At 49.6% G+C, this 13,370-nt stretch overlaps 1 protein-coding gene across 1 annotated transcript in view; it reads right to left on the bottom strand.

Annotated features, from left to right (window-relative positions):
* The window catches only part of cttnbp2 (cortactin binding protein 2), a 50,641-nt gene that overhangs the window by 27,199 nt on the left and 10,072 nt on the right, over nucleotides 1-13,370 (bottom strand). The gene's annotated exons all lie outside the window — the stretch shown is intronic.

Genomic DNA, 13,370 nt, shown 5'->3' with positions numbered 1-13,370 from the left:
AGAGAGAGAAAGAGAGGGTGTGGGAGAGAGAGAGAGCATGAGGAAGAGAGCAAGAGAGGGACAGAGGGAGAGAGAGAGAGAGAGGTTGTGGGAGAGAGAGCATGAGAAAGAGAGGAAGAGAGGGAGAGAGAGAGAGAGAGACAGAGAGGGATAAACAGATAGAGAGTGAGAAAGAGAGAGAGAGCAAGAGAGAGAGAGAGAGCGTGATGAAGAGCCCCTTCTCTCCTGGTATGGTTGCTTCACCAAAGAAGGAAAAGATCAATTCTCCAAAGCACACAGAGCTGCCGCTACTGCTGTAAACTGTCTTGAGGGCGGACAGGCGGGCCTACGCTTGCGAAGGCTAAACATCACGAGCACTGCTGTTACTTTGACCAATGGCTGCCCAGGTCCCAGAGTAAACAAAGGAGTCAGGAATGACTGCTGGATAAGGACACACAGTGAGAGAGAGAGAGACGCACACACACACACACACACACACACACACACAGAGAGAGAAAGAGAGAGAAAGAGAGAGAGAGAGAGAGAGAGAGAGCGAGAGGCATAAGACACGGATGAGTGAGGGAGATGAAGTGGTGACGGAGCAATTGAGAGGAATGACACATTGACACATGCCTCTTCAGAAGGCGGAGGCTTTGTGGAATCGCTGCCATCTGGTGCCTTCCAGCAGGGCTTTGGCAAATCCCCCTCCTAATCGCCACCGCTCACACAGCTACCCACGCCAGCCCACACACCCACCCCTCGCCTCCCACACAAAGACACTTTCGCCGGACCCCGCAGGGGGTGAGAGGTACCACGCAGAGGTACCAGCCAGAGGAAGGGGAGGTGGGGTCGGATGGTAGTGGTGATGGGGGTGGGGGGCTCCCATCGTTGTCATCTGTTTGCGGGTGGCGAGGGTCACAAAGCTGCTGGTTGGCATGCCGTGTCGTGCCAGGCCTGGGCACTGGCGCCCTCTCTTAGACCACTCAAGAGCTTGCTGTGACATGCCACCCATCTAGCCTCACATGCATGAAAATACACACACACACACACACACACACACACAGAGTCAGTCACTCACACACACACACACACACACACACACAGAGAGTCAGTCACTCACACACAAACATACAAACACACACACACACACACAGTCACACAATCTCCACTGCTGTTTCAAACGATGTGTCCAAAAGCAGCACTCTTACAGATGTCCCTTTATTTCAAAGTTCAGACAGCAGCAGACTGACAATGTAACATATGGCAGCATATCACACTGACAGGAATAAGGAATTCAGCTTTTTTCCAGCAGCTTTCTGAACTTCAGAGATTTCCAAAAATACCCTCTATATCCTTTGAGTAAAAAACACACCATCTGCCACCTGGTTTTCTGGTGGTTGTTATTTGACGGACTAAAGTCTGATCCCACTTCTGCATACTGCACACACATCTTTCTATTTATGTCTTCAAAACAACTGTATCATAATACCGCACAGAGAAAAGAGTACCCTAGCACAGAGGGGTCATGATCTGCTTTCTCAGGTCACTTTAGGTGTGGGGTGAGGTGGGATGGGGTGGTAGCAACATGGTCCAGGGGGGGATGGCAGGAAGTTGACTGGCCAGTCAATTTGTCAGGGGAGGTCATGGACAATCCGCACCAGTTGACCAAACCCCCAGGAGTGGACGTGAGTCAGTCAGTCTGCCCTCAAATGTCAGCAGCAAGTGGCTGCACGCTCCATCGATTCTGTCACAGTGCGTACCAAACAGCTGTCACTGGGAAAAAAACACTCTCTTCTCCTTGGAAGAAACTGACCAACAAAGGAAGTCTCCATGGCAGTCAAGCCATCCCCAGAGGATAACACAAGCTTGCACGTCCTCGCTCTGACACTCGGGGAGGAATGAGTTTGCTAGCCACGGTGTCCAGAGGTGTGGAGGGACGGGGGGCAGAGTGGAGTGGCGATGAAACCGACCTTTACATCTCCCTCGCCCCTGCGGAGTCGACAGGGCAATGGCAAACATTGTACCAAAGCGACGCACAAAACCGGGGCAGCTTCCCCAGGCGCCACAGCCCTCTCTGGTGACAGTGAGCAACTCGATAGTAGAACCGATACCACCATCACCACCACCACCACCACCACACCCCCAACCTCTTCAGACGCTGAAATGCCAGCGGTGTGGCTTCGACTTCGGCCTCTGCCTGGCATGCTGCGGTCTCTAAGGTTTCATGGGCACGGAGGTTTGTTTTGCTGGGACCAGTCTGGCCAGGAGGTGCCTGCTGGAGCACGCAACGGGCTGGCAGCAGAGCACTCCTGGACAGGTCGTGCCAGGGGATGGGGGGGGGGGGGGGGGGGGGCACAACCCACAGGTGTGGCTTATTTACCAGCACTTGAGCACAGGCCCTGGTATTCTTAGCATTAACCTTTATAGGCATGCACTGACTCTGGGTGAGAGGCCCTCCGGCTGCCTGCCAATGCAGAGAGAGAGAGAGAGAGAGTGAGAGAGAGAGAGAATGAGCAAGAGAGAGAGAGAGAGAGAGAGAGAGAGAGCGAGCAAGAGAGAGAGGGACAAACTACAGCAGCCAGGGAGGGTGGGATGGAGGGAGAGAGAAGAGAGAGGAGAAGGGAAAGAGAAAAGAGAAGAGTGCACGGAGAGATGAAAGAGGAAAGAGGAAAATCTTTAGGCGAGATGTCCAGAAGAGAAACGAGATGAACAAACACAGAACTAATGACCCTTTCAAGAGAGTTCCATTATCAGCATCATAGTGGGCCCCACAAGGCTTCCTTTTTAACATTCCATATGTTATCTTAATGCAGAGGAAGTAGATTGGGGCCCAAATAGAACGTTCAAGCATTGTTTTTGTTTTTATTGTTGAAAGGGTTATGGTTATGGTTATGGTTATGGATTTAGCAGACTAGCAGCTTGTGGCTAACGACTAAAACACACATATCTAGACCAAGACAGAAAGAGAGAGGGAAGGATGAAGGGAGTTGTTTAATGTGATGTGCATATATATGCTACGTTTTAAAAAGAACCTACCACATGATTTATTTAGAGACCTATTAATCCTATATTTATGAATCTCAGAATTTTACATATCTGGCCATGTGTCAATCCTGGCCTCATGCATAAATGATGGGGTATAGAGAGGATTGCTATAATTACCGTAATGCACAGGCCCATAACTCTAGCTGCAGCTACAGACCACTCACAGTATGACAGACTAACCACGTCAATGTTTTTATTTTCACAAAAGGGCTTGGGACACACAACCAAGACAAAACACTAAACACACACGTTTCTATCTTGACAAACGGGCTTGAGACACACAACCAAGACAAAACAAATGTAGAAAGTTCTGCAGGACGAAACATCAAACAGAGAAACAACAACAACAACAACAGTGTCCAGCTGCAGACTATCGCTATGAGCAGGACCCACTGCAATAAAACCCCACTTCTGCCGCTACTGGCCCATTCAATGTATTGACCCGTTCGTTCATTTTCCAACTCTCGCCGGGCCCGGAACAAGATCAATACTGTGAAGATCTGAGAGAGAAACCGTGGTGTAGGCAAGTGTGTGGATGCATGGAGTGGATGTAGTGGTGCAATAATAATACAGAAAGAAATAACAGAACCAAAACACAAGTGCTCGAGTCTGCTGCTGCCACCAGCAATCCCACGCCCTGCTCTCTATCCCACAATGCACCAGTGGGCCTTTTAAAGACACACAGGACACCAATTAATTAAACTACAGTAGAGGGGTGGAGACAAGCACGCCAAGCTGATGAAGACGCCACGGACTCGTCACAGTATCAGTCAGGACCAACTGCAATGGGATCCTACTGCTGCCGCTGCCGGCCCATTTAATATATTGACCTGTTCACTCATTTGCCAACTCTCGACCAGAACAAGATCAATACTGTATTGCTGTGCGACAGACAGACACTCAGGGTTTAGTGACTGCCCCTGGGGATGGTAGCTACCTGCCCTGCCTGTCCGATCCTCCCATACCAATCTCCAGCTGAAGAGTGGCCGTCCCTCCCTGCCAGTAGGGACAAATTGAGACGGCCAAATCAAAAGAATGGAAGTGAAAGAGCTGATACGTTTTTGCAAGATTTCAAAGGAGGGCTGGGTTGCTTTGTGCTGGGCTGCAGTGTTACTGACGAGCCCCGCACTGCACTATTGCATCAGACTTGCAGCAGAGAGCCACCACGGGCCCACATTTGACTGGCTGGAAAGGTTAACTTATGAGTAAGGCTTTTGTGTGTGTGTGTGTGTGTGTGTGTGTGTGTGTGTGTGTGTGTGTGTGTGTGTGTGTGTGTGTGGTGTCTGGTCCTCCACAAGGAGTCTTTCAATTAAACCGACACAGAGAGCTCTTTGTGGGCCAAGGACTTCCGCAGCGGCTGTCTTTCCCCTTCCACACTCACAAGGTCGTTAAACGCACCGGGCTAAAAAAAGGACATCTAGATCACCCCAAAAAACAGCCAAATCACTGCTCGGAGGGAACGTCCACTGCGGCTGAAAGGCAGGGGGGACAACAGCATTTAAATGGCATTATTGTTCTGTTACAGAATGCTGAGATACTGAAATGGCTAAATGGGCCTCAGTCGTTTCTTTAGGAAAGAAAGGACCAGCTCCTGCCACTCGGGGGAAAGAGGGTGACGTGACAGGGACATGTCTTCACTGAACCTGACAGCTGTCAAAACAAAGCATGGAAAACTGCTCGGTTTGGGCCCCGAGTCCCCTTCAGCTTTTAACTAATGGAGAACCTTAGTCTGATAAATTATTAGAGCACTTATAAAAGTAATAGCACAATACCTGGCAGCATAGCGGCAAAAGGCTCTACGGTAAGCAATCCATATTTGATCTGGTCTTTGTGTGTGTGTGTGTGTGTGTGTGTGTGTGTGTGAGTGTGTGTGTGTGTGTGTGTGTGTGTGTGTGTGTGTGTGTATGTGTGTGTGTGCGCATCTTTTGTGCAGGTGGACGGGCTTGATGTAGTGAGAGTAGCCATTGTGTGTTGAGTATTCACTGGACAGTGGACTGCTGACTGAGTCCTTTCTAACTGCTCCTCTCCTCCGGACCACTTCCATTCTCTTGAGACGTGAAAATGAAAAATTTGGGCAGGGAAGGAGGATGTAAGTGTTATGGTGGGGGGAAGGGTGCGAGCTGGGGTGGGTGAGGGGGCGGGCGGGGTGTGACCATTCACATCAGCACTGAGGGGGTATTTATATGTAATATTAGAGCCTGCTGGTGTAGAGATGCTGGAGGGAGATGTAGGCCAATGGGGGCTTAAATAAGGCTGCAGATTGAGGTGGGGTGGAGGGGCTAAAGAACCTCAGTGAGAGCTGGGGGGGGTGGGGGGTCTGACGGGGGCTCCTGGTCCCTGAGGCTGCCGACGAGGGTCTGCCCTGTCCCTATGGAAATCTCCCAGAATCCCCAGCAATCTGCCATCTGCTTCCTCCATCAGTCATGTGACCAGGCCCCAACAGTCGGGGGTTGGGGTGGAGGTGGGGGTGTTGGTCTATCAGTCTGTCAGTTTATGTGTGTATGTGTTTAGCTTGGTCAAGTGTGAACAGGCAGAATTTCTCAATCCCTGGTGGCCCTTTGTGCAGGCCTTCTTCAGATTTCATTTAAGTTGATGAACATTTTACTTTACATTTACATTTTTCTGTAACACAATATTTAAAAAAAAATTTACTTTTACAATGGTTGATAAAAAATGATGTCTTTGTCCATCTCCCTGAGCCTCTCCAGGTCTCCTCCTAACCTGATGAGGGCAGCAGCTCTGAGCTGTGGGAAGACATGTACATTTTCCTTCACAGCATTTGTGTAAGTCAACTCACTCAGTGTTCCCTCAAGGCTCAGTGCAATGTAGTTACATGTTAACAAATGGATGAAGGTCTGAAGGTTAAACTTCAAGTAAATCACAACTCCTCTTGTGGGGTAAATGAGATATATTTGGCCACCTAGGTATGCAACATATTTGTAATCTCAACTTTTCTGCAGAGCTATTTTGCATGAATGCTGATGTGGTGGAGGACTCTGACATCAAACACAACCTGACTAGTGCCATTCCGATTCACTCATATGGTACAAACCATAATGATCAACAAAACTTGTTCATGGTGTGGTCAGTTTTTCCTCCAAACGAAAAGTGAATAAAAGAGGGAAATCTATTTGACCTCGGGGATCATTTCTGACAGCCTGTTGCTACAAGGGTGTTGCTACATTCTGGCTGGTCAGGAAAACTTGATAATCCCGGGGTGTTGGGCTAGCGAAGGTTTCAATGAAATTTAATACGCATACAAAAAGAGCAAAGTCAGGTGTTGTGGATTGTCCATATGAACTGCTGTTTATAAAGGCAAGGAAATGGACATGAAGAGCTAATATGGAAATGTGATATTGATGATATAAAGGGTACAGTGCGGGCAAAGCACACACACACACACACACACACACACAGAGGCAACGTTTAGACGCAGGTTAAAAGGAGAAAAAGCTTTTCTCAGAAACTGCAGCATGACATACAGGAAAGAGGCAGCAGTCATCTTATCAGACTCCCTTACTCAAAACCTACAGAGAGGACAGTGGGGGAGTGAGCATACTTTTGTGTGCGTTTGTATGTGTGTGCGCGTGTGTTTGGTGTGTACACGCATGTGCATTCCTGTGTGTGTGTGTGTGTGTGTGTAGCAGCTGACTCATTCCGTCAGCATGCAGAGCAATGCCTCTGGGCTGCTTCTGGGTTAGCTGTGGATTACCTGCACACACATACACACACACACATGCACGCACACACACATCCATGCACGGACACACATTCATGCACGCACACACGCACATGCACACACACGCACGCACACACATGCACACACGCACGCACATGCGCACGCACACACACACACACACACACATGCACGCACGCAAACACAGCACAGCAGCCCTCTCTCACTAACTCTCCCTCTATCTCCCTCCTTCACTCCCTCTCTCCATCCTTCCCTCCACACTTACTCATTCTCTCTCTCTTTCACTCTCTCACTCCAGAAGGAAAAAGCCGACCAGTCCCTCAGGAACAGCAGAACCAGATTTAACCATGCATCAAACATGCAGCACAGCACAGAAGGGGAGAGGGAGAGAGGGAGAGAGAGAGAGAGAGAGAGTGAGGAAGGAAAAGAGCGAGAAATCATCATCCTGGCAGCCTCATTCATCTGAGATGATGCAGATTAACTCGTGCTCCAAATTTGACATAATTTCACATAACACTGCAAACACACAGCAAAGCCTGTGCCAACATTAGCATGTGAAAGGAAACATGCTTTTATTGAAGCGCAGTGCGAGGTGGGAGCTGACAAAAGGTGAAACATCTGTTTAGAAGAGGGCTGATTGAGTGTATTTTTGGACTCACTTGGGGCCAAGAGCATTGGGGTGGTGGGGGTGAGTTGTGTACGGCTTCTGGCTCGACTCGTGCCGCACTCATCTAAACCATTTGCTGTGGTCTCTGGTCACTGCAATAGCGCTGCTTGTAAGGAGGACCCATGAGAGGACCCAGTGGCTGGGGGTGGCTGGTCGAGCGAGAGAGAGAGAGAGCGAGCCGGCATATTCATGTGAGGCTATCGAGCCCCTTGTACGAATTCTGTTTCAACTACAGAGCAGAACAAGCAGAGCAAATCTGAGAGCCTGCCCCCCCTCTCTGTTTTACTTACTCTCTTTCTCCCTCACATTCTCTATCCCTCTTTCTTACTGTCTGTTTCACTTACTCTGCCTCTCCCATCCTCTCCCTCCCTCCCTCTGTATCTGTCCATGGAGGAGAGAGAGACAGATGGAGAGAGAGGGAGAGAGAGAGAGGGAGAGAGAGAAAGGGAGAGAAAGTGAAAAGGAGAGACAGAAGGAGAGAGAGAGAGAGAGAGATAGAGAGAAAAAGTGAAAAGGAGAGACAGAAGGAGAGAGAGAAAGTGAAAAAGAGAGACAGAAAGAGAGAGAGAGAGAGAGAGAGAGAGCCCCCGCAAGGAGGTCTTACATAAATGGGCCACGGCGTCAACCGCCTCAATCTCTCTGGCATTTGCCAACGTGATAAGAGGAGAACATCACAGACCCTGCAAAGAACATGTCGAGCAGAACCAGAACGCTCTTTCTGATATACACTCTCTTTCTCTCTTTCTGTTTCTTATATAGATTATCTTCTCTCTCACTCACACACACACACACACACACACACACACACACACACACACACTCAGACACACACACACTCACACACACACACTCAGACACACACACACTCCAGCCAAAAAGCACTGGCACCTCATCCACATCTTCATCTCCATTTGCATTTCTTCCTCTCTGCCTGTGCGCTCTCCTCTCTCCTGCGTTGTGACTGGACCGGAGGTGGACCGGGCTCATGTACAGTGGGGGCTGGGTAAGGAAGCTGAGGAGTAGCACTTCCATACTGTAATGAGTTCTCCCTTTTTCCCACACAGCTGCTACACACACACAACGACAGACACACACAGAATCACACATATACACACACATGCACACACACACAAACGCACACACACACAAATCAAACACACACACACACACACACACACAATCACACATATACATATACATACACATGCACACACACACACAAACGCACACACACACAAACCAAACAAACACATACACACACACACACAAACCAAACAAACACACACACACACAAACACACTGAGCACACAGGGAGTCATTTGACTGCTGTGTGTGACCCTGCAGGGGTGGTGGGCTGAGCGTTTCTGATGGCTCAGTGAGAATGCTCCTCTTCCCCACACTACACTTGGAGGCAGAACAATGAATCTTTAACCAGAACAGCTTACAGGGGGCCAATGACGTCTGTGCGCAGACCTGCCGGAGAGCACTGCTACACAGATAACCTACTTCATGAACATCCTGTCGGGTAGAGGCAGCACATGATTGCAAATGTGCACTTGAAAATGTTTCACCACCAACAGGGCGTGCATAAATAATAACATTTGGAAAAGACTTAACAGGGCCTACTTTTAAGATAATCTGTTAAAAAAGATCAGCTGTGGAAAGTGCAAACTGACAGCATATGAAGGCAGCAGTATGGGGGAATGCTTAAAGGTGCCATGTGTAATGTCCGCCAAAAAATCAATTCATACTCCACATTCCATAAAAGATGGGGGCAGTATGCCTCCAGAAAGCGAGTTGGTCTACCCTAGAGTAATAACCAAGACATGTGTATTGCATTTTGGCTGGCGGTTATGTTGCCCGCATACCGCCTCCCATGGCCTAAACTGGTATTATGACACCTGTCGGGCTGTGGCTAGTAATTTAGCATGCTAATTCAGGTTGATATCTCTGCAGCACTATACCTTGTCATTTTTTTAATGACATCATCGCCCTTATTTCTTCTTATTCTTTTGATGCGTGTAGCTCATTTTTTGGATATTTTTACCTCAATTCTTACACATGGCACCTTTAATGGCCATCACCATAAAATGACTTTGGGTTCACAGTGGCCCTTGCATAAATGCCATAATGGTTCTGATCACTGCCACTGGGCATTTTCTCTGTCTGCTCTCTAATAATGGTCGTGGCCTACTTTAACTGCACTCGCAAATGAACTATATTTCAGAGTGAGGCGCACCGTAGAGGGACAATCTATAAAATCCATTGCTTATTGACCCACACATGCTCAGTGCATGGGTGCAGACGCACATGGGCATGGCTGTACACACACGCACACGCACACGCACACACAGATACACACAGAAACCAACACATACAGTATATTTCACTGCTCACAAACACACAGACAAAAAACACGCAGACAAAAAAACCCAACCTGTGCTGTAACAGACCCCAACATTCTCTGCTTTCACTGCATTCGCACACTGTCCACTCACCCTCTACGAGAAGGTGGAAACATCAACCCCTCTCATGGGCATGGCCTTTCACATGATACGCCCTCGCTGTGAGGGCCACACATGCACTAACTGACACCAGGCAGCCGCCCCGACTGATGCCCTCCCACAGCTATGCTGCCGACTCCTCACGGACGCCTGCTGCTATATCTGATCCCTGGGGAGTGGCAGGCCAGATAGGTGGGGAGAGTAGAGGCACTGACATGCCCAAGGGGGTTGGGAGGGAGAGAGAGGTCCTAACGAGGGAATGGAGGCACTTGTGCTAGAGTGGTGGTGCTGGTGGTGATTGTGCTGGTGGTGTGGTAGAGTGGTGTGGAAGTGGTGGTGGTGGTGGTGGTGGTGTGGTAGAGTGGTGTGGAAGTGGTGGTGGTGGTGGTGGTGGTGTGGTAGAGTGGTGTGGAAGTGGTGGTGGTGGTGGTGGTGTGGTAGAGTGGTGTGGAAGTGGTGGTGGTGGAGATTGTGATTGTGGTGGTGGTGCTGGTGGTGGTGTGGAAGAGTGGTGGTGGTGATAGTGGTGGTGGTGGTGGTGGTGGTGGTGGTGGAGATTGTGATTGTGATTGTGGTGGTGGTGCTGGTGGTGGTGTGGAAGTGGTGGTGGTGGTGTGGAAGAGTGGTGGTGGTGATAGTGGTGGTGGAGGTGGTGGTAGTGGTGGCAATTGTGGTGGTGGTGGGCTTGACGGTGGTGATGGCATGGAGGCAGCTCCATACTCTGACTCGATGTGACAGCGGATATGCTGCTGGCCTGATGATCCTCCACAGGGAGCACTCTCAGAACATTCTGGAAGCTTATGGGGGGGCACAGCGGGGGGTGTTTTTTCTGAGCCACGACTGCTATTTGTCAAAACCGCGCCAAGTGATGTTGGCCGATGTTCACTGTAGCAGCTCAAAAGGTGCCACTGACAGGTATTGCGTGTCAGCTCGAATCAAAACAAGAGTGTACCCTTACAACCTTAACAACAAAAGTAGGGGACATAAATGTGGCCGATGAAAGGGCATGCGTTGGGGAACAGGGTCTATGGAATGAACATCTCAAAACTCCGTCAAGGTTCTACAAGTCTCTTCTACATGCAAACAGCCCTTAACACAACAGTCCGAGAGACAAAATACAAACATACAGCCAATGGAGAGAGACACCAGGGAGGATTACTGGCAAGCAAGCATGCCAATTAAGCATATGCCAACAGCGTGTGTGTGTGTCTGTGTCTGTGTGTGTGTGTGTGGCAGTTAGACTCAAGTTCTCAATAACAAACAACCTGGCCTCTAAAACACTGGCATTTAAGGAACTCAGCTCCAGACACACAGCCTAGGTTTGGGCTTACAAGTGGGGCTTGCACCAGAACTTCAGTCATACCAGTGACCAAAACATCATGGCTAACAAGCTGAGGCTGAGAGCAAAGCTCAAAAGCTGCATCCTGATCTTGCTCTCATACTCCAGGGTTATGCACAAATGATTAGGTAACTATTAGTTACCTCCCAGTTTGGAGGTCATATATGGACTTTCTGTTCCACTCTCTTCAATCAGCGGCTTAATCAACTAGACAGGACACCCACTCTCCAGCCTAGGGAGCAGAAGACAGGGACATAGACCAGGGGAGAGGCTAACGATCATTATGCACATTTAACCCCAAAAAACATTAAACATGGGCCCGAAACTGTTAGCATTAGCGCTAGCATCTGTCTCCATCCCCAAATCCACACAGACAGACTGTATGTCCTTTGGCCACCATCGATCGTTAAGTAGACCACCCCGTGCCCTGACCACAGCCAACCACCCCACCTCCCCACAGGCTGAGACTGCCCATCCACCCACCCTCCCTCTCGACTCAGGCGCTCCTCCCTCTCGACTCACCCTCCCTCCCTCCCTGGGCCACAAAAATGCAATAAACAAGCCCAGAGCCGCAGCCAAGACCGCTGTACCAGAGCAGCCTTTTTACAGCCCAACCAGGCCTCGTTGTTTATCATAATTATCCCATAAATGTGCTGACACGAATCTGGCTAACTTCATTTTGAAAGATGACCTGACAAGTCATTTCTCTGAAGCCTGATGGATATCCCATGGCTATTTTGAGCTAAGTTTGAATGTGTTATGCCGGGCCTAAATGGCAACAATCTTACTAAATCATTCTCGGCTCAGCAAATGAGCAAGACTACTTCAGGTGACACCTGCGACACAGAGTGGACCTGCAGTGTGCAAGTAGGCGGGCATGCAGAACAGCCATGTGAAAGGCCTCTAGGATGGACAAATCATCGAGACAGTGACTGAGGCAGAGACACATCGGAAGCTATGAGCTGACAAGCTGGAGGATCCCCTGGACGACACGGGCAGTGTGATGTATCATCACTGGGGGGGCGCACCGAGGGGGCTCTCGGAGAGAGGGTGGCATTGCGTCCAGAGAGCCACAGGGGACAATAGTCGCCACTGTTGTCCACAAAGAGCCGACTATATGCAGAAGAGAACGCAACTTCTGGCAGACGTCATCTCACTGTCTCAAAGCCAAGAAGTCTCACGCATCTCTCCCACTCGCAGAACAGAAAGTTCCATCGTTTCTCAGTCTTCAGGGTGACCACTGCAATGAGGGCCTTTAATGAATACAACTTTCATATTCAACATTAGAATCTCATTTGGCCTGGGGTATTCATATTCTTCATATTCATATTCTGCAGCAGTAAAAAGGTCTCCATTCATTCGGGATTTATGCAGAATGAAAACAGAATGGTCAGACATGTCATCTAGTCAGGCCTGTGTGTAAGACCTGAGGAGCTCAACTCTGGTTCAAAGCTTTGCATTTGTGCTGGAGAATAGAGGAAGGCTGGGGACCCTCTGCCTGATCCAAATCTGTTAGGGCACAAGGCCTGGAGCCAAGATAAGAGTTGGGCCAGGTCCCTAAGCGCACTTAAACATGGCCCTCTGCAAATACCCCTCAACACCCCCCCCCCCCCCACCCCCCCCATTACCCCCTCCTCCAATCACATCCAGGCTCAGCTGACTGTCAACGCTGCGGCTTTTCCTGGCTTTTCCCAGCATATCCCTTCATAACAGACACAAGAGGGGATGTACCCTTCCAGCCTGGGTTACTTGTGTTTAACCAAAAGATACAGAGAGGCAAGAGAGAGAATGAGAAGGAGAGAGAACGAGAGAGAGAGAGCGAGAGAGAGAGAGAGAGAGAGAGAGAAAGAGAGAACGAGAGAGTCGGGTGTCCTGCTCCACACAGACGTTGTAGTCAGTGAGGACTTGTCTTTCTTTCCCGGCGCCATGACGCAGGCGCTCCAGAGCGGCAAGGCTCCATGCAAATGTGTACAGTTCCACCCACCACGCTTGATGACTCACGAGATGGCATTAGCTAGCCCACACTCCGCGGCCCCTGCGGTCTCAAGACGGCCCGCAGCGCAATCTGCTGAGCAACTGCACTCATCCAGCGAGACCGGAGCGCGGCCAGGGAGCTCCGTGGAGAGGCCTACCTCCAAT

Source organism: Alosa sapidissima, chromosome 11 (assembly GCF_018492685.1).
Source record: "Alosa sapidissima isolate fAloSap1 chromosome 11, fAloSap1.pri, whole genome shotgun sequence".
Classification (NCBI taxonomy): domain Eukaryota; kingdom Metazoa; phylum Chordata; class Actinopteri; order Clupeiformes; family Clupeidae; genus Alosa; species Alosa sapidissima.
Note: the sequence above shows the minus strand (reverse complement) of the source record. Positions and strands in the feature narration are given on the sequence as shown.